General features: G+C 35.6%; 1 pseudogene; it reads right to left on the bottom strand.

Annotated features, from left to right (window-relative positions):
- Positions 1–21244: 21244 nt before the first annotated feature.
- LOC142434861 (putative ribosome biogenesis protein RLP24 pseudogene) lies at positions 21245–21740 on the bottom strand (annotated as a pseudogene).
- Positions 21741–22983: the final 1243 nt, after the last annotated feature.

Here is a 22983-nt window from a genome sequence, read left to right as displayed (position 1 = left end):
TATATATCATGGGAACTTAATCTTTTTATATTCAATGGTGGTTGATGGGAATATTGCCCCCTTGTGATAGTAACCGGTATGTTAAAAAAAACAGAATGGTGAAACAAAGGAAACTTTAATGAACTCTATTGACTGAACTATGCCATGTATCATCTTTTGTATTGCTAAAGCTATTGTTATATATTATTTTCATTAGCAAACAATCCTGTGACAATGGATCATGTGGAGAAGAATGCTAAATAAATAAAATATAGTGATATTTTTACAGTATGGTTTTCCCCTCAATAATTACAGCAGGAAGTGAGAAACAGCAATGTGTTATTTATTGTGAAGTTCTATCAGTCAAATCTATGAAGCCGAACAAACTAAAATGCCATTTTGATAGCGAGCATCTGAATTTTTCCAGCAAGGATACCAACTGTTTTAGAAAAAAGGCTGATGGACTTAGGAAACCAGACTTGACACTGGTGGCAAGTACCACAAACAAAATGTAGCAATCTTTGAAGCTTCATATTTGGTGGCACTCAGAATTGCTAGAACTATGAAACCTGACACCATTGCTGAGGATTTACTGTTGCCAGTGACCAGAGACATTGTTTGAGTTATAATAAGAGGTGAATTTGTACAAAATTGAGTGCCATTTCCTCATCTAACAACACTGTCTGCAGAAGAATAGATTATATGTCTGCTGATATTCTTGATCAGGTAATCCAAGAAATTAAATGGGCTCTACTTCCAATATTTAGCATCCAGCTTGATGAATCTACAGACATTGCAAACTGTTCACGGTTACTGTTTTTTGTGAGGAATGCTAAAGATGGAGATTTAAAGATGAGTTTCTTTTTTGAAAACCTCTTGAAACGACAACTACTGCACATGATGTATTTGACACAATTGGTTCATTTCTGAGAGAGCATAAGATCTCTTTGGAAAAAGTTTGTGCTGTTTGCACAAATGGTGTTCCAGCTCTGCTAAGATGTCGATCTGGATTTCAACCTTTGGTACTGAATGAGTCACCAAAAGTAATCAGAACTCACTGTAAGATTTATTGGCAAATATTAGCAACAAAGACACTGCCACAAGAAATAATGAAAATCGCCATAAGTTCTATCAATTTTGTAAATGTGAGCAATTTAAACAGTCGACTGTTTTCACAACTGTGCAATGAGTTGCATGCGCCAAATAATGCTCTGCTATTTTACACTGAAGTGAGATGGTTGTCGAGAGGAAACATCTTAAAATATGTTTTTGAGCTTCATGATGAATGCAAAAAAATTTTAAACCAGAAAGCAAGACCCCAGTTTGAAGCACTTTCCAGTGACAAAAGTGAACTGAAAAAAATAGCTTACTTGGTTGCCATCTTTGCCATCTTGAATGAGCTAAATTTATCACTGCAAGGACCAAAAGTATCATGCCTTGATTTGTCTGAAAAGATCCTATCATTCCAAATGAAACTTCAGTTTTAGCAAAAAAAAAATTAATTGGATGAAAATAAAATTTATGTTCTGCCTACCTTATCTGCTTTCTTTGAGGAACATGACATTGAACCAGACAAAAGGATTATGATGATAATTACATTTATACCTGCTTGCAGATGAAATTTCATCATACTTTCCAAATCTGACACCCCATTTGCGCTTGCCATAAGCCCATTCACAGTCAAAGTTGAAGATGTTCCTGATACAGCACAAGAAGAATTCATTGAATTTATTAACAACGATGCAGTGAGAACTGATTTCTCTACAATGCCAGTTACTAAATTCTGGATCAAGTGTTTGCACTCATACCCTCTTGTGTCTGAGACTGTGTTGTGCCTTCATCTTCCATTTCCAACTACATATCTTTATGAAGAAGGGTTTTCTAGCTTGTTGGTGATCAAGTCTAAATACAAAAAATAGACTTGTGGAAGAGGATCTTCATTGTGCTCTTGCAAAGACTGCCTTGAGAATTTCTGATCTGGTGAGAAAGAAGCTATCTCAACCTTTGCACTGACGTTGGCTTTTTGTGTACACTGTCGCAAAATGTAGCGATGTAGTTTACTCATGTTATATTAAGACTTACCCATGCTACACCATGCTTCAAGACAAAATTTCATGTATTTGTAATTAGAAATAAATATTTCACAATATAGAATTACATGTTGTGGGAACCGACCTTGGGGATCTACATGTAACCACCTCTCTGCGGGATGGGCAACAGGAAAGTGGGTGAGGGGAGATGCCGGGCAGTGTACGATAGGATAGAGTAAGAATTTATAAGTTATTAAGGGTTCATGAGGGAAGGGGAGGGGGAGGGGGAAGAGAGGGGGAGGGAAAAAAGGAAAATAAGCTGATTCCAGGAATTCAAGTGGAAGGCAAATTTTGAGAATGATGAGGGCAACAAATGGATAAGGGTGCTTTACCCAATTGATGTATGTATGGATTGTGATAAGAGTTGTATGAGCCCCAATAAAATGATTTATTAAAAAAAGAAAGAATTAGAGAATGATAGCTGAATGTGCTTTGGATCTAGCTGGTTCACTGCATATGGAAATGACTAACTATAAATAATTCTGAGCACATAAAAAAAGAATTACATGCTGTTTAATCACTATGCTTTAATTATATTCAATTTGTAACCGTAAAAATACATCCTGCATGTCACATATTTACATTATGATTCATAACAGTAACAAAATTAAAGTTATTAAGTAGCAACAAAAAATAATTTTATGGTTGGGGTTCACCACCACAAGAGGAACTGTATTAAAGAGTCATGCCATTAGGTAGGTTGAGAACCACTGTCTTAGGGGAATCAAGGGAGAGAGTCAACACATACAATTATCAAGCAAATTATCTTCTTTTTGGTATAAAGGAACTTGTTAGGCTAGATTGATCAGAGAAACAAATCCAGTGACATTCATATATGTGTAAGAGAGAGTTTTATGTCAAGAAGTAATTATATATCAAACAAATATCAAAGTCGAGGCCAATTCAAGTCCATAAATCTGATACTACTTCATAAATCCCTCTTCAGACTCATGCAGCCACATTCAATGTTGTAGAATGCAGGAAGATCACAGACTGGTGGGGGGAGATTTGTGTGCATCTAAAGGCTGTGGTCGGATCTCCAGGGGTCTGGCAGATTCCAGAGTGGCTCACCAGCAAGAAGGTGAAGCAGAGTGAGAGGGGAGGTTCCCAGGGCCCCCCTTATGAGAAGGACACATCCTTAAGGAGGTACCATTGAGCTGTGACCTAATTGACAAGCTAGACTCCACTCCAACTCTTTTATAAAGTTGACATGAAATTATGTAACTACCACAAAGCTGAATATAGAATAACTCCTCCTACAGGGAAGAACTGATAAAAGAATGGTGCTCACTCAGTGGCTTCCTACACCCTCCAGATGAATGGAACAGTAACTGGGCCAAACCCAGTGCCCCTAAAAGGTGGCATGAGACAAAAAATAGCAGCAGGGCATGATTTTTGTCATTGTTGTTTTATCTCCATGTCCTTCTATATCTTTTGTATGAATGAACAGCTAGCCACACCAAAGTGGGGAGGAGTAGTCCTAATGTCCCCAACCCCTGATAACCACAGAATTAAGATGCAGGTCTCGGAACTGGAACATAAATGCATTAAGTACACCAGTCCAAAGGCAGAGAGTTGCATACTTGGTAAAAACCAGACCCATTAATATACTGCTTTTAAGAAACATACCTTGGACAAAAAGACAAAAATATATTAAAAATAAAGAGATAGAAAAAAATCAAGCTAATGGTAATTTTAAAAAATAGAAACTGGTAAATTAATCTCTAATAAAGTTGATTTCAAGGCAAAATCCATCCTGAGATAAAAAGAAGGGCATTGCATATGATGAAAGCATTAAGTGAATAAGAAGTCATAATCCTAATAAACATCTATGTACCAATTAAAACCAAACTAATTGCCATCAAGTCATTTCTGTCTCATAGCAACCCTATAAGCCATCATGGAAATGCCCCTGTAGGTTTCAGAAATAGTAAATCTGTACAGGTGTAGAAAGCCTCGTCTTTCTCCCATGAGTAGCTTCAAAATGCTGACCTTGTGGCTAGCATTTTAATACATATCCACTACATTCCCAGAGCTCACTCAAAATACATTAATCAAATTCTTACATAGTGGATCAGATAAAATAGCCAATACTACAATAATACTAGAGGGTTTCAGCATACCACTCTCAATAAAAGAAAATAACTGGAAAGAAACTCAAGAACAAAACAACAGAGTTAAACTACTTGACCTCCTATATAGAAAACACTCCACTCAACAACAATTCACATTCTTTTCAAGTGCACATGGAACATTCTGCACAATAGATTACACACTAGGTCACAAAGCAAGCTTTAAAACAATTAAAAATATTTTATGGTACTACGGTGGTGTCTACTATTGTGTGATTCTGTGGTGCTCAAGACAATGCCACCAGTATTTCAAGTAGTTGCAAGAAAACACATGATAAATTCATTTCAGCTGAACTTCCAAACAAAGTCAAACTAGGAAGGACTTGATGACCTATTTCTAGAAAAAGTCATCAGTGAAAATCTTAATAACCACTGAACATTATTAAATAAAGTGTTGGAAGATGAGCCCTCTATTTGGAAGACACTCAAAATATGACAAGTGAAGATCTGCCTCCTCAAATTAGATTGAACTTTGATGACAAGAATGGAGTTTCAGGTCTTCAAATGCTGATGTGTCATAATCCAAAGTGATAAGAAAAAGCTGAAAATATTAATAATCATATCATAGAATGTACAAAGAATGAACATGAATCTAGAAAAATTGAAAGTTTTCCAAAAGGAAAAGAAAGACATAAAGATTGATTTAATGGGCATGAGTAAAATGATCTGATATTGGCCAATTTGAATTTTACAGTGTAGCAAACATTTTTACATCATAAAACAGAATATTTCAAAGTATATCCTGAAGTACAACATTGTGAGTTATAGTTCAAATTTATAAACCAACAACTAGTGCAAACTCAAATACACTGAATAGTTTTACCAACTTCTGCAGATTAACATTTATCAAGCATGCACTGATAATTACTTGTGATTTAACTTAGAAAGTTAGAAACAAGAATAGAGTTATATATATTGATAGGGCTCGTGTTTATGTATTTGCAAAGCTCAGGCAATGGTTTCTGTTTTGTAATAAATGTTAACAACTGCTTATATAATTATTCACAAAAGTTCAAAAGTAATTAAGTTCATGAAAATTATATTTGTTCTCAGTAAAAATGTTATCCAATTTCAATTAAACGTAAATATTCTGGTAGAAAGTTACTATATCACAAAGTAAGACATTTTTTGTTTACATCCTAATGTTAAAAGTAACTACTAACTATAATGTCAGTTTGCTGTGCTGTGGTAGCTTGGGTGCTGCTTGAAACTATGCCATCATTATTTCATATATCAGCAAGGTCAGCTATGATGAACTAGGTTCTACAGAGCATACAGATTAAGAATTGGTTTTATGTTAAGTGTCGTGGAATGATGTGGCATAATATCAATAATGGTTGTACACCATGAAGAATGTAATCAATTATAAATTATACATGTAGTAGTTGTTGAATTGGAGAATGTCTTGTTCTGTATTTTTTGCCACAATTAAAATAATAATAATAAATACACTAACAACAATGTGTACAAGGAAGAAGAAAATGATTTAAATGTATTGTGATAATGCTTGTGCAACTCTTCTTGATATTATTGAACGATTGAACTGTATGATATATGGATTATGTGCCTATAAAACTTGAAAGAAAGACCATAAGTGATGAAAGAAAGAGAAAAAAAGAATAAATTCTGGTGAAGCTAAAGACTGACCTCTTCTGAGAGAATAGTTATTTACCTTATTAAGAGTCATAGAACATTATTTGAAATAGTGTCAGAATATGAGTTCTTGAGGTTAGAGGTCACACAAAATATGATGGAAGAATTCCTCCTCATATTAGAAATGAGCATAATTATGAGAATGAAGTAAAGGTTTCAAGACCTTCATTGACTAATGGGTCACATGTCAAAATGAGACCATCATTAGTTAATGGGTCATGTGTCAAAATGTCAAACAGCCTTTAATAATTGAAATGTGCATTGTACAAAGTATAAACATTGGAAAATTGGAAGTTGTCGAAATGAAATGGAATGCATAAAGACCAATATCCTAGAAATTAGTGAAGAGGTGAAGCTAAGGGGCTGGCCCCAATCCCAACGATGTGGATAGCCTGCCCTCCCCCAAGAAGAATTCACTTCAGAAGATAGCACTGAAGCGATGGCTCAGGGAGAGGGACATGTCTGATCAGAGCACACAGGAGCAAATGAAAGGGGAGGAAGAGAGTGTGGAGTACATCCTGGTGCACCAAGCCTTGAGGATGACATTCCTGTTGAGAGCAACCAATGCACAGAGAGGACCATATGGCCGACCCCACTACAAGACACAGCGTAGCTCACTGACCCATAGCCCTACAGAAGACAACACTGGAGACACAGTGTGGGAATTGCACTCAATCTGACCCCATCACATCGAAGCAAAACACTAAAGGTGTTTAAAGGAACAGCAAGGGTAGCAGAACAACAAAGTACCCAGGGAACACCAAAAATAACTTTAGGGCCAGGGCATGGCACCCCATTACACTTAACTGGAAATCACTTCTAAAGGTCAACAAACAGACCTTGAAATATTTATAGGCTTTTTTTGTCGTTGGTTTTTGCAGTTGTTTTGTTTTCTTTTGTTGATATGTTTTGCTCTGTCCTGTTTTCCTGTGCATATTATCTTTGGCAGGTCAACCTCGATAAAATAGGCAGGATAAACAATCTGGAGGAGAAAACAATGGGACTGATGGTTCAGGGGGACATGTGAGCGGGGGAGGTGGGGAAAAGGATGTGGGTGTTAATGAACTCAGGGATAAGGGAAAAAGTAGTGATATAAAATCAGTGGCGAGGAGGATGTAGGAGACCTGGTAGGGCTTGATCAAAGGCAATGTAACTGAGAGGTTACTGAAACCCAAATGAAGGCTGAACATGACAGTGGGACAAGAGGAAATTAAAAGAAAATAGAGGAAAGATCTAGGAGGAAAAGGGCATTTATAGAGGTCTAAAACAGGCATGTACATATGTAAATATACTTATGTATGCTGCTGGGGAAATAGATCTATATGCATATATTGATAAGTTTAGTATGAAGTTAGCAAATGGACATTGGACCTCTCCTCAAGTACTCCCTCAATGCAAGAACACTGTTCTATTAACATGGCATTCCCTGATGCTTAGCAACCCTACATAATCACTGCATACAAGCTGAGTGCATAAGCAAATGTGGTGAAGAAAGCTGATGTTGTCCAGCTTTCAAAAGATATAGCATCTGGGTCTTAAAAGTTTGCAGATAAACAAGGGGTTATCTAGCTGAGAAGCAACAAAACTCACATGGAAGAAGCACACTAGCCTGTGTGATCAAGAGGTGTCGATAGGATCGGGTATCAGGCATCAATGAACAAAAAATCATATCTTTGTGAATGGAGGTGGGAGTGTGGAGTAGGGACAAAAAGCCCATCCCCTTACAGAAGGATGGTGGGGAGGAGACAAGCCAGTCAGGGTGCAGTTTGACACCAATGAAACATACAACTTTCCTCTAGTTATTTAATGCTTCCTCCTCCCCACTTCATGATCTCAATTGTACCTTATAAATCTGGCTAGACCAGAGGATGTATGCTGCTACAGATAAGAGCTGGAAGCACAGGGAATACAGGATAGATAAACCCCTCATGAATAATAATGATCGTAGGGACACCAGGAGGGTAAGGGAAAGGTCAGGGAAAAAAGGGACAACTGATCACAATGAACTATATATAACCTCTTCCTGGTGGAATGACAACAGAAAAGTGGGTTAAGGGAGACAGCGGCCAGTGTAAGACATGAAAAAAATATATCAAGGACTTATGAGGTAGTGGGGAGGGGTGAAATGAAGAGTTGATGCCAAGGACTCAAGTAGAAAGCACATGTTTTGAGAATGATGATGGCAACAAATGTACAAATGTGCTAGACACAATATATGGATGTATGGATTTTGATGAGATGTATGATCCCCCCAAAAATGATTTTTTAAAAAGAAGTGAAGCTAGAGATTGCATTATAGAATTTTGCAAGATCAATAACTTATTCTTTGAAATAGTTTTCATTAACACAAATGGTGATTATTTGCATAGACTTCTGATGGAATATACCAAAATCATATTGACTACATCTATGGGAGACATTTAGATGATTGGGAAGCTCAATATCAACAGCTAAAATGAGACTAAGTGCTGACTATTTAACATACCTCAATTGCTCATATATAAGTTCAGGTTGGAGCTGAAAAAATTAAAATAATTTAGTGAAATCCAAAATATGATCTTGGGTATTTCCTATCCAGATGTAGAACATCCCAAGAAAAGAATTGCTACATTGAACAAAAATGACAGACCTGATACACTGTGGGATGATATCAAGAACTTACATGAAGAAATAAAAAGGTCATTAGAAGAAGCAGATGACTGCTATCCCAAGGTGATGAAACTGGTGATTGTTGGACTTTGGTTTGAATCTCTTGCTTTAAGAGATAAAAAAAAGAGTAAGCCCGTCAATGAGAAGGAGTGACAAAATGGCTGTAATCATTGATTCAAGCATAACAACAACTATGAGGGCAGTGTCGGTCTGGGTAGTGTGTTATTCAGTCATTATTATTTGGAACTGACTGGAAGGCACCTAACAATATTAACAAAAACCAAAAACGCTAACATAATAAAAGGAGTTGCAATGACTAATTTATAAATATGTACCTCTGAGAAGTGCAGACCTTTCCAGAAATGTAGGCTACAATATAACATGTAAAATTTCATTCTTAACGTTATTGAAATTCGGATTATTTCTTAGATTCCTTAATTATACTAACAAGTATGTCTAAGTATCTATTAATCAATTTAGTGTGGTGGGTGCTACAGGTAATACAAATGATAACCCAACACACACAGGCATTGCTCCTTTCATTTCCCAAAATAGGAATGTTAGGTGGTTAGCATTAGGGACTGAGAAGTCCATTAACGCATGCCCAGGAGAGCCAGCATAGGACAAAGCTGGATTTTCCCGCAGGTGGGCTCGGATGGGCGTTACACCTGGAGCAGCCCACCTGGGCCAGGTGATTGCAATTCAGCCAATAGGAGCGACCTGGGGTCGTTCACCACGCCTCCCCCAGGAACCCTTGAAAAGGCAGGAACCGAGAGGGAGAGGGGGCTTGGCTGGTCTTGGCTGGTCGTCTTCATGGGAGGAAATTTGGGAGAGAGATCTTTACGTGACACTGAGCAGTCTCTGCCAGGCCGCAAGGTGAAAAGGAATCCTATGGGTGCCACGTAAAACCTGAAGCTTCTTTTTTTTTTTTCCTGAAGCTTCTTTTAACTCTCATTAAATTCACTTGGATCATGAGCCAGGCTTCGGCGTGAAACCTTTCTCACGCGGAGCCAAGGACTGAGGTTGGAATTTAGGCCGGAGAGAGAGACCTAACAGGAACAAAATACAACATGGAATTGACATGATAGTTTGGTACAAAATAATTCCTATAAAGTAAATTCAGGAGAATTTCTGAAGGAAATGGAATTTGAATTTATCCTATGAAAATTAGGGTAAGATTTTCAAAGAGTTTATGTATTCTATATCCATATTTTATACAGATTCGAGAATATGTGAGATGAACAGTAGATATCTAGGGAGTGAATGCACGCACCAACAGATGAATACAGACGATGCTGAAGAAGCGTCTTGACTGAAAAAGATGGCTTCAAGATACAAAATTTAAAGTAAAAAAATATATAAAATGCTCTGTGTTTTGAGAAGAGAGACTATCCATATACCAATAATATTCGTTGCTGGATACCATTGAGGTAGGATACTAATGATAACCCGAGTCTGTTCATTACCTTTTATTTTAAAATAGATTTTTAAAAATAAGTTTAATGCTTTCAAATGATGATGGCAATATATGTACAAATGTGCTTGACATCATGGAAGAATGTATGGATTTTGATAAGAGATGTAAGAGCCCCCAATAAAAGTTTTTAATTTTAAAACAAGAAAAATAAGTTTTAAAAATCTATGAGAGCCCTGGTGGTGTAGTGGTTTCCCATTGGGCTGCTAACCATAAGTTCAAAACAAAGAGCCACTCTGTAGGAGAAATAAAAGGTTTCCCACTCTCATAACAAGTTTTAGACTTGGATTCCCATAAAGGCTGTTTCTTGTTCTATAGGGTCGCCAGGAGTCAAAATCGACTCAATGGCAGTGAGTTTTAAATTCTTATTCAAGAGTGATATTAACTTTGTAGATAGTTATATTTTTCTGAATACATTTATTTTTAGACTTTTCTTTAGAAAAACATGAATTGTTCTAACTATAAAAAGAAGGAGAATCACTTATCCTCTAAATACTCCCTTAGGTTACTAATAATTTGAGCAAGAAAGTAATTGTGCCTAAATAGAGTAAATTGGTAGCGAAAATGCCATTTTATAATAAGTAAATCAAAGTTTTTGTCCAATTTCTTGCCTCGGTATAAAAAGAAGTAACACCAAATATTTGATTGCCTCCCCATACTTAGGCATATGATACCATTTCTTTTAATGAGCATTGCTGTTGGTTTTTGTGTTCTTCATCCTTTTAGCCCATGTTGTAGCAACACTATCTCAATCTGGCACTTTGTACTTTGTATTAGTGAAATGCTAATTTCCCGAGGGGTTCCCTAGTTATTTAAACCTTAACATTAGCAAACTGCTAACTAAAAGCACAAAATGTGTTCTGATGATTATCTTTTCATTATAAGAGTAACTGCTTGGTTCCTTCAGTCTCCTGGGCTTCCTTCTCACTTCCCTCCAATTCTCAGGTATTCTTAATAACCTGTTCACATTTTGTATGATCAAACCAATGAACTAACTCTATAACATATTAGAAATCCTTGTTAATTCTAACAACCCTTGTAAAACAGGCATAACTCATAGAATCTTGCTCATTCTTCGATTTTAAAAATGAGGTAGAGACTGAACAATTGTGCTAAGAATAGGCAGAAATATCAATTGGCCCTGGCTTCCTTTATTTATGTACTTATATATTGTGTTAGTTAATTCTTTATTCATTCACATAACACTTATCCTGCAATAAAACATTTCATATAAAAAGTTATAGTCCTTCAGGAACTAGTCACGCTGGATGACATCTCCAAAATATATGAAATGAAGTCTCTCAATCCTTGCCTCTAAGGTGCATTCTGGCTGTATTTCTTCCAAAACAGATCTGTTCTTTGGAAGTCTATGTTACTTTTAATATTCTTCACTAACACCATAGTTCAAATGCATTCATTTTCCTTTAGTCTTATTCAGTATCCAATGTTCACATTCATACAAGACTAGGGACAAAAAACACGGCTTCAGTCAGTTTTACCTTACTGCTCAAAACTTACAAAAGGTCTTGTGCAGCAGATTTACCTAATGCAATGTGTCTTTTGATCTCTTCACTGCTACTTCCTTGAACATTGATTGTGGATCCAAGCAAGATGAAATACTTGACAACTTCAATGTTATTCTTCAATTATCATGATGGTTACGTGTGAGGATTTTGGTATATTTTACATTGAGTCATAATCTATACCGAAGGCTACAATCCTTGATCTTTATCAGCAAATGTTTCAAGTCTTTTTAATTTTCAGCAAGCAAAATTGTGTCATTTTTATATTGTGTTGTTAATAAATCTTCCTGAAATTCTGATGCCACATTCTTCTTCATATAATCCAACATCGTTAGTATTTTTTACAGCAAAAGGATTCAATAAGTATGGTGAGAGTACACAACCCTGAATAACACTTTTCCTGATTTTAAAACATGTAATACTCCATTATGCTGTTCACACAACTGCCTCACAATCCATATACAGGTTACATGTGAGTACAATGAAGTATTCTGGAAGCACTATTTTTTCTCAAACTTATCGATAGTTTTTTATGGTGCAGTCAAATGGCTTTGAATAGTCAATAAGACACAAATAAACCTCTTTCTCACATTCTTTGCATATAAGCCAAGAACCAGCTAACATCAGTAATGATAGCCCATGTTCCACATTCTTTCCTGAATCGAGACTGAACCCTGTCAATGTAACGCTGCCACTATTATTGGAGGATCTTCAGCAAAATTTTACTTGCATGAGGCATTAATGATGTTGCTCTATAAAATTAAAATTCTATTAGGTACCTTTCTTTGGAATGAGTACAAATATGCATATTTCCAGTCAGTTGGCCAAGTAACTGTATTCCAAATTTCCTTGATGACTGAGTGCATCTAATGCTTCATCAGATTATTGAAACATTTCAATCGGTATTCCACAAATTTCTGGAGCATTGTTTTGGCTAATGTTTTCAGTATAACTTGTGCTTCTTTCTTGAGTACCATAGGTTATTACTCATATGCTACCTCTTGAAATGGTTGAATGTTGGCTAGTTCCTTTTCATACCTGACTCTTTCCATTATCATTTGATGCTTCTTGAATTGTTCAGTAATATTGCCACATGAAGTTTGAATTTTTCTTTGTTTCAATTTAAGATATGCTGAGTTTGTCCTTGTGTTAGACAGGGTTCTCTAGAGAAACAAAACAAGAATGCTAATAATATTATATATATATATATATATATATATATATATATATATATATATATATATATATACACAGATAGATAGATATATAACATAAGAAATAAACAGTTCATTAATTTATAAAGCAGTGCAACTCACTCCTGTGAGACAGTTTTGAGACACTGGAAGTCCTTCAAGTCTTGAGGGCTGCCAGTTAGTCCTTTGTAGAGCAATTCAGGCTATCCAGGGACAGGCAGCAAACAGCAAGGGAGGTCACCAGCAGTCAGCCAGATGACAGGGTCCAACAGTTCCCAACTCAAGAGATGTAAATTCTGAAGGTGTGATGAAGCAGGTCTTGAAGGAACCTCAAATTACAGTGACACAGTCCACGGGTTAGGTGTCTCACAGGTAGTGTAGCTTGCAAATTGAGGCACAGAACAAGCAAGGCAGCCACACACTGGTTTGATGATCAAAGAGCAAGAGACAAAAAAGTCAAGGCTCACCGCCCATTGATCTCTCTGCCCTTCAATTAATCCCACATTTGTTTATTGACCAGGTTGGCACAATAAACTAACTACCTCAGTCATTTTTTGATTTTACAACTCTAGGCCTTTGCATATTTCATTATAATATTTCATTTTGTCTTTTCAAGCTCTTCTTTGAAAATTTCTCCACAGCTCTTTAACTTCATTTATTGCATTTGCCTTAGCTACTCTAAGATTAAGAGAAAATTTAAAAGTCTCTTCTGAAATCATTGTTGATATTTTCCATCTTCCCTATCATTTAAATGACCTTTTGCTTTCTTTAGATGTGTTAGTCTGGGTAGACTAGAGAAACAAATCCAGAAACACTCATATATGTTTAAGAAAGAGTTTTATATCAAAGAGCAATTGTATATTGAGAAACATCCCAGTTCAGTCCAGATCAAGTCCATAAGCCTGATATTAGCCCATAAATCCAACACTAATCCATAAATTGCTCTTCAGATTCACACAGCACGTGCAATTATGCTGAAGGCGGGATGATCACAGGCCAGTAGGTAAACAGTCTTGCAAATCCAGTGGCTGTAGAAGCATCTCAGCACTGGCTGCCAATAGCATGGCTCCATGTGGCTTATTAACAGGAATGTTGAAGCAGACAGAGAGAGAGAGAGAGTCCTGCCTCTTCTGATAGCAGAATCAAGAAAGAATTCCCAGAGTCCTATGCGAAGGCCATGCCCACAAAGAGGGATCCTCAGTTTGTGACCTGATTGACAGGCTAGACTCCACCCCTTCATTATTTTATCAGGTTAACAGGAAATTGTGTAATTACCACATCATGTTTGATATTCATGATGTCATCCCACAGCTCATCGTGTCTTTTGTTATCAGTGTTCAATGTATCAAAGCTGTTCTTGAGATATTTTCAAAGTCAGGTGGCATATCCTCAAGTTTGCATTTTGGCTATCATGAACTTGTTTTCATATTTTCAACTTCAATCTGAACTTATGTATGAGCAATTGATTGTTCAACAGTTGACCCCTTGTCTGATATTATTTTCTAATATTGAGCTTATCAGTAGTCTTTTCCCACAAATGTACCCAATTTGACTTCTGTGTATTCCACATGGAGATATGTAACTTTTGTGTTGTTGAAAAAGGTGTTTGCTATCAACAAGTCATTGGGCTTGAAAAATTCTATCCATTTATTACAATGAATTCTATGCCTTTCCTCTTGATTGTGTTATTCCAACATGGTAAACCATATGATTTTCTGATTCAAATGGCCAATAACAGTCCATTTCAGCTGACAAACACCTAGAATATTATGTGTTACATTTCATTTTTGATAACTTCTAATTTTCCTAGATTCATACTTCTTACATTCTAATTCTAATTACTAATTGATGGTTCAGCTGTTTATTCTCATTTTGAGTTGTGCCACATCAGCAAATGAGGGTCCTGAAGGCTTCCCACTTTCAGGCTGTACTCCATCCATGCCATTATTTGTCAACTGTACTTTGAGAAGGCAGTTCTTCTCCAGTCATATTTTGAGTGACTTCAGATCTGAGGAGTTTATCTCTGCACTATCTCTAACAATGTTCTGCTTATATTTATTAGGTTTTCACTAACTGACAATGTTTCAATGCTACCCATACTTAGAAGCATTTGTCCTGAAAGAAGTACAACCATAGTGTTCCTTAGAAAAAAGGATGAAGAGACAAGAGCATCATGCTTGATAAAGTGGAAAGTTATTGAAAAAGATGAAGACAGAAAAGGAAATGGATTGACATAGTGGCTGCTACAATAAGCTCAAACATAACAGTGATTGGGAAGATGAATCAGGGATGGAAATATTATGACTAATATTGCTATGATCTGAAACTCACTCAATGGCACATAGCAACAATCACAACATGGTTTTCTAGACGTATCTTTTTACTCCCCTCAGTTTTATCTAATTGTGCTTCTCACATTAACTAGTACTATGTCGTCACAAGCTATTTAACTTGTCATCTTTGTTTCTTTACTTGTAAAATACAGATATTTAGAGTAACATATACATGCTGTTTCTTAGGAATATATTACATAATGTTGTGAATAAATTAATTAGTTGTGTCAGTTAAACCTTACTATTCCATGAATTGCAATTATTTGTGTGACATCAATTCAATACTCACTAAATTGTGTTTCTTGCTGCCAATGAGTTGTTTTTGGCTCATAGTGACCCTCTAGGACAAGTAAAACTGCCCCCTGTGGGTTTCTTAGACTGTAAATCTTACAAGATTAAAAAGTCACATCTTTCTCATGGTTTAAACTGCTGCCATTGTGTTTAAAAGCCCAAAATATAGCCCACTATACCACTAGAGTTCTTATTAAATGATGTAATATATCAGGGAAATGGAATAGTAGCTAATTTTTAAAATGTTTATATTTGATTTTATGTGTCCACCTGCATTAAACAAACAAACAAACAAAAAACATAAGAAAGTTGTTTTTCTGTGTCCTATTCTGGTATCAGGAGCCTTGGTTGCACAGTTATTAATTCTAACTTGCTAACCCAACGTTTGGTGGTTTCAATCCCCAGCCACTTTGTGGGAGAAAAATGCAACAGACTGCTTGCAAAAAAAGTTGTGAAGTTTTGGGAACTCTATGAGGCAGTTTCACCCTGCTTCCTATGGTCATTATGAATTGGAATTTGATTCTACAGCAATTAATTTGGTTCAATTCAAAAATCACATGTTCATCAGTTGTGGAATAATGTGCTTTAACTCACCTGGAGCAAATAACAAAGTAGACTTAAAGACCACCACAGTCTGAATAAATCAAATTGTATTTAGTTATATGTAAAAACCTTTCGAATTGTTTTTAACATCTAGCAAATTAGAATAGTTCAATGCCCCTTGAATCACGTCATTATATTTATATTTTTCATATGTTGGTCAAAGTCTCTGTAATTAAATATAAAATAATTTAAAAGAGCAGATTGTTAAATGTCACCATGTTAATAATAAATTCATATCAAAATGCATAATCTTCTTATGTAAGCATGCCAAATTGCCCTTAATAAATTTTGAGATAAGATTTAAGGTATATAATTTTGGCAAATAAACATTATTAAGACACATAATATGTTTCTTTTGAACTTTTAAGATAAATATTTCTGGGAATATCTTTGCACCACACATACGGATTAAAATAACAAATTATAAAATGATAGTGGTTGGATAGTTAAGACACTGAAAACTGTCAAATATTTGTTAATGATAAAACGAAATATTCTGTAATTAAAGAGTAATGATACAAGACTACTTCAGTTAGTTTGAATCTAAGAACTATATACTCTGATGTTTTTAGAAAAGGTGCTTATTTAAAACTTGGAAGACTAATACGCATCCTGTTCAATAACCTCCATTGCTCAATTATCTTAAAAATAAAAACAACACTGGTGCAGATAGGAGCTGGCGGCACAGGGAATCCAGGGTGGATGATACCTTCAGGACCAGGGATGTGAGGGGCGATACTGGGAGGGTAGAGGGTGAGTGTGTTGGAAACAGGGAACCGATTACAAGGATCTACATGTGACCTCCTCCCTGGGGGACAGACAACAGAAAAGGGGGTGAAGGGAGACGTCGGACAGGGCAAGATATGACAAAATAATAATTTATAAATTATCAAGGGCTCATGAGAGAGTGGAGAGCGGGGAGGGAGGGAAAACAAAGAGGACCTGATGCCAAGGGCTTAAGTGGAGAGCAAATGCTTTGAAAATGATGAGGGCAAAGAATGTACAGATGTGCTTTACACAATTGATGTATGTATGGATTGTAATAAGAGTTATATGAGTCCCTAATAAAATGTTTTAAAAAAAAGAATTGGTTGACCAAGTAGTAAGTAAATTCATACAACTAAAAGGTTACAAAAAGATCTCAATAAAAAGAAATAAAAATAAAACCCAAACAAAAACTTTTTAATGTAATCAATTAACATTTGAAAGATTTTTAATGCTCAATTTTTGTGAATTGTCGATACAAGGAGATCTTTAATTCACTGATATATTTTTCTGCTCATGGAAAATAATGATTAATTCACACCAGGAAATAAAGAAGATTCATCCAATCAAAGTTCAACAAAGTTTAGTTTCTGAAAATACATTCATATTTATTTAAATTGCACTATAGAATGAATATTTTCCTGGCGTTAAATTATTAAAATAAATTATTAGAGTTTGATAAATAACTTTCTACAAATGAAAGCTAGCATGCATTATATTAGCAATGCAGATTCATTAATTAATCCAGAATGGTTAATGAAAACTTGCAGCAAACACAATTAATTAAATAGGATATTTTGAATTTATCCTCTTTTATCCTCAAGGAATTAAATTTTAATTATTACTTAAATTTTCTCATTACAATTTTCATAGTATTATTTGAGTACAGCACCTATATATTGAAGCATCTAATTTAATACTGTATTTAATTTCTACTGTTTCTTTCTATTTGCTTCTGTTGTCATACTTATAAAAGCAATTTTGTAAGTGATGCAAGTCACTCAATAAAAATGAGTCATTAAGAGTGAACATGCTGTTCAAAATTAGAAACAATAATATCCTTTCTTTACAGGCATAATTAATTTTACTGGGCTTCAGAAATAATGCTTTGTTTTTTTAACAAATTGAAGGTTATTGAAACTCCAAGTCAAACAAGTCTATCAACCCTACTTTTCAAATAGCATGCACTCACTTCATGTCTCTGTATCACATTTTAATAATTCTCACAGTATTTCAAACATCTTCCTATATGCTATAATACACTTGGTAGACTGCTCTATGAGTATCAGTAAACCAAAATATTCATATGACTCCCTTTATTGTGATATTTACTTTGTTGCTGTTACCTGGGACCAAACCTAAATTTTCTCCAAGCTGTGTGTGCTAGGCTGGATGGTCTAGCGAAACAAATCTAGTGGCACTCACCGATGTATAAGAAATAATTTTATAATAAGAAGGCATCCCACTTCAATCCAACTCAAGTCCATAGGTATAATGCTAGTCCATACGTCCCTTTTCAAACTCAGGTAACTGCAGGCAGTTGACACAGAAAAGTGAAGCAGAATGCAGGAGGATCACAGACCCGTGGTGCAGAGTTGCATGGATCCAAGGTCGGTTGGAAAATGGCAGGCTCCCAACAACTCTCAGGTTTGGGTGGTCCATATATGGGGTCTTCCCTGGAGGCAGACACAGAGTCCCAGTGAAGGCCTAGTAAGGATTAAGGTGAAATGCAGAGAGAGAGAGAGAGAGAGAGAGAGAGAGAGAGAGAGAGAGAGAGAGAGAGAGAGAGAGAGAGAGAGACTATCTCTGTTTGTCTTGCTCTCATACAAAGTCTTATGATATCAAGAGGGTGTCATCAGGCAGCAACTTGATTGACAGGTTTGCCTCGACAATTAGCCAGGAGTATCTAGTTAACATAATTCCTAATTACCTAACTACTATAGGATCCCTTGTCTTTTGTAATCACAGCGTGAGTCCAAATCTTCCCTACTAGAGAGACAACACATAGTCATAATAGGTAATTATCAACAAAGGGAAATAAAATATTTGCAGCTTTTTAATCTTTGTTGTTTCTTCTATTTCTTTTAAACATCTTTCTCCCTCTTTTTTTCCTTCATTTCAATTTCAATATTGGTTTGGAGGAGTCTAGTTAAATTAGTGAAGGTAAATTCCATGAAATTTGTGAGCATCAAACACACACACACACACACACACCAGTGTCTTATAGTAAATTGTAAAATTAATTGAGTCCAGCTCTTATTTTGTAAATCAAACTGGTTCGAGATGGTCACGATCTGCAATACAATGAGAAACCATAACGATAAAAGAAAAGATACAGTTCGGGTGCGGGCACACTGAAGTAGCAGACACTCCAGGGTCTAGAAATTTATGTGAGGCAGGCTTATGCACATTCCCTGTCACATAGCCTGCATTTCTCGACATGTTTCCACACAAATGAATAGTTGACAATTATCTGAGGGCATACAAAGAAACATTAATACATTAGCCAAGCTGTTCACAAACAGAAAGGGAGAATAAAGTCGGGAAGAGGAAGTAACTGATATTTTGCAGACTGCTGACTTTCAGCAACTTTGCCACAGAGCAGGAGGGAAAATGTCCACTTTATCTCAGAGCAGCCAGCGCATCCTCAGTTCCCCGAATGAGTGGTCAACATTTCCCATGGGCCTTGCCTGCAATGTGGAAGGCGGTGGTCCTGTTCTCTTCGCCTAAGGAGCAACAAATTTGCCCCCATAGTGAATTATTATCAGACAAGGTTAAAAATGCCTTTTAAGTACCAAGTCTATATAAAACAATCGAAAATATCTGAATGTTTGATTTCACTTAAACTCTTAGATTCATTGGGTTTTCTTAGTTTTAAATGTACAATGTTACCGTTTGATTTATGCATTTCCCAAAGGATGTGTGGGAATCCTGTTTCTGCTTATATGACCCTATTTAGAAATAGGGACTTTGAAGATGCAATTGGTTAGTTTAACATAGGACATTTTAGATTAAGGAGATTCTTAATCCTGTATTACTGGTGCCATACAAAAGAGGAAACAATATGGAAAATAAGAGGAACAATGGTCTAGAGAAAATTCGTCTACATCCAAGAGGTGCCTGGGACAAATAAACAGAAGCTGGGAAAGAGCTGTCTTATTTAATAACGCGTAAGCATTCCATTGCTACTTGAAAAGTCGGTTGTTGCCATCTATCAGTCACTCTGTGCATGAAAAGACTTGCTGATCTCCCATAAAAAATTATGGGAGTAATTACACTAATCGTAGTAGTTTTACACTACTCTAGGGTTATTATAAATCCTAATCCACTCTAGGGAACACAACTCAACCAGAAGCTAGTAAAGCGAAGTTAGAACCTTCCCCCAGAGCCTTATGACACAGTATGGTCTTGCCTACAATGTGAATTTGGCTTTCTAGACTCCAGGAAAATAAATTTCTGTGGTTTAAAGTCAACAACTTTGTGCTATTGGTTATAGCAGTTCTATAAAATGAGTACATGCATCTTTATTGTTACATTGATTCCACCCTTTCCCCCCCAATTTTACTGTAAACTGTATTCTACAGACAAGCACTAGATTAGTTCTTTTGAAATCAGGTAATTATCCTTCCTGTGTTTGCTGTAAAATAAAACATACAGTTTAAAAATCAAAATAGAAATTTAAACATATGAGCATGTGCAAAGATTTCACCCTCCTATGAAATTAAACAAAGTATTTCTTACATCTAAATGGAGGTATGTAATGTTAATATAATAATGTACTTCTTAATTATATTGTTCATCTTTTAATATTCATATTCTGCTTAAAGTCAGTGAATGCTTAGAGTTCATAATGAAAGAAACATGCACATAATCTTCCAACATGTAAAAAATACATCAACTGCTATTGAGCTATTAGGAAAATGATATTTATTTATTTCCACAATATCTTAACTGGGATACAAGTTCTTTAAAATATAGTAAAGAAGTCATTCTAAATATATTAACATGTAAATATGTTGGAACATTGAGACTTGAATTGTAACTCTCATTTTAATGTTATTTTCATTAGGTCAAACTATTGTTTATATCTATATAAAATATGATAAAATAGCTCTACTTAATGATGATTATGAATCAAAGTTCTGTTCACTTCATGCTTACCCACCATGAGGAAAATGGCAAATGATGTAGAATTTTAAGAAATGATTTTTAAAATTTTGTTCATTACAAAGAAGATTTTATTTTATATATCATTAGCCATAAATTTTGGTCATCACATGAATTCTGCTTATGACCATTATTCAAACATGGACTAGTTATAGCCACAATTAACTTCTGTAGTAATAAAAAGAATTTTTGTGATTTACAAAAGTGAAGGTTTACTAAGATATAATTGAACATCTGTAATAGCTAATGTTTCTTAGCAATATAGGCGAGATGTTTTTTAAACAACTTTCATGCGAGTGAGCTTATGCAAAAAATGAACCAATCATTTAGAACTTCCAAGTCTCCAAAGTTTTCAAATATACAAATAGAAATGTTTACAGGCTCCAAAAGTTTTAAGGAACATCTGCCATATCCACATCCTCTTGGGATCTGTCTACCGTTTTGTCCTCTAGAAGCGTTACTTGACTTGTCAAAGCTGCCTGCATAAGAGGGTCATTTTGTTTAATTACTTTGATGTCTTGGACTTTCTGTAGCTCTTTATTTTTCTTTAACCTGTTCATTATGAGTGTGGCTCGGTGTTTCTGCTTGATCTTTTCCACTTTCTTCATTGCATCAACGGTTTTATTCTATAGCTTTCACTGGCACTTGAATGATTCATTTCTACCTTTTAAGCCTTCAAATGAATCATAACTGTAAGCTCTTTACCAGTGGCTTTTCAGAAAGACTTGATCCACCTGACCTTGCAAGGACTGTGCTTGTTTTTAAAGTTTTTTGTTTGTTTTTATGACATTTGGATTTACAGAACACCTTGCAATTGTTGTCCACGAACATCATGCCACAGTCAGGGTAGACAGGTCCAGAACAAAAATAACACTTCATGGTATGCATGTGTGCATCAGAAATCTTTTTTTTTTCTATGTGAATGAGGGAACCCCTCTCATATCGTGGTTTGAAATGTTTATAGTTATAAATAGAGACACCATGAAACCAAAAACTGAACTCCCTGTCTTTGAATCCATCCTGATTTGTAGTGACCCTAATAGGAAAGCGTCATGGGAGTCTAGTGGTTAAGCATTGGCTGTGATCCTCATGGTCAGCAGTTCAAAAATCACCAGCAGTTCCATGGAAGAAAATCAAGTATAATCTCAGAAACCCACGGCTGGCGATGTGTGTGTGTGGGGGGGTGTCTCTATGAGTCAGCATTGAATTGGTGGCAGTGAGAGTTTGAGTATAGGAAGGAGTAAAACTGCTCCTGTGTGAGTGCGGCGAGGCTGTACCTTTTTGTTCTTGGTGTTGGTGGGTTTTCTTTGTTTGTTTGTTCGTTTTGTAGGTTCATTTTGTTTTACTGAAGCATTTTGAACTTCCATATGAATTTTATTGGAGGTCCTGGGCAATGGCTGATGGAAGGTGTCAGATGCCCTTGAAGGAATGGTGGGCTCTCACACAGATCTCAAAAAAAACAAGATTTAAAACAGAAAACTTTGGTTAATTGTAATGACTGCCAAATTGAAACAAAGTGTAGAGAATAGATTGTAGCATTTTAAAATCATTTGTGAATGTAAGAAATAGGAAATAAAGGACAATTAGCAGTGCATGAGCAGAGAAATATAACCACAGAAGCTATTGTAACAACATAAAGAAATGGCAACTACAAGTGTTTGGAAGTGCATAAGTATTCATATTCTTTTTACACAATGTCGAGTAAATTTGGAGGTTAAATCTAGAAATTATGTAACTGAAAATAATGAAATAGGATGAAATCCTTTGGCTCGTAGTATACTGCGCCAAAAAGTACAGTGAAGTTAAGCATATGAAGAAGAAACAGAAATTGGCAACATTCCAAATGGAAAGGAACTGAAATTTGAAAAAAATACTTAAGCTATGAAACAAAGGAGAGATTTAAAATTTTATGCCATTTATATTGTCTCATGACTTCTTTGTTCTTATTGATACAATTTGGGGAAATAAATAATCCGTTCACTTTTTTTGTTCCATGTATATATGTAAGAGAGAGAGGAATAGAATGAATACGAGCAAATACGGAAGGATGTAGAAATGGAAAGATCGGAAAAGTAAATAAAACTAAAGAAAGAGACAAAGTGAGTGTTTATATGAATACCTTCTCTAAATA

This window comes from Tenrec ecaudatus, chromosome X (genome assembly GCF_050624435.1).
Source record: "Tenrec ecaudatus isolate mTenEca1 chromosome X, mTenEca1.hap1, whole genome shotgun sequence".
Classification (NCBI taxonomy): Eukaryota; Metazoa; Chordata; class Mammalia; order Afrosoricida; family Tenrecidae; genus Tenrec; species Tenrec ecaudatus.
Note: the sequence above shows the minus strand (reverse complement) of the source record. Positions and strands in the feature narration are given on the sequence as shown.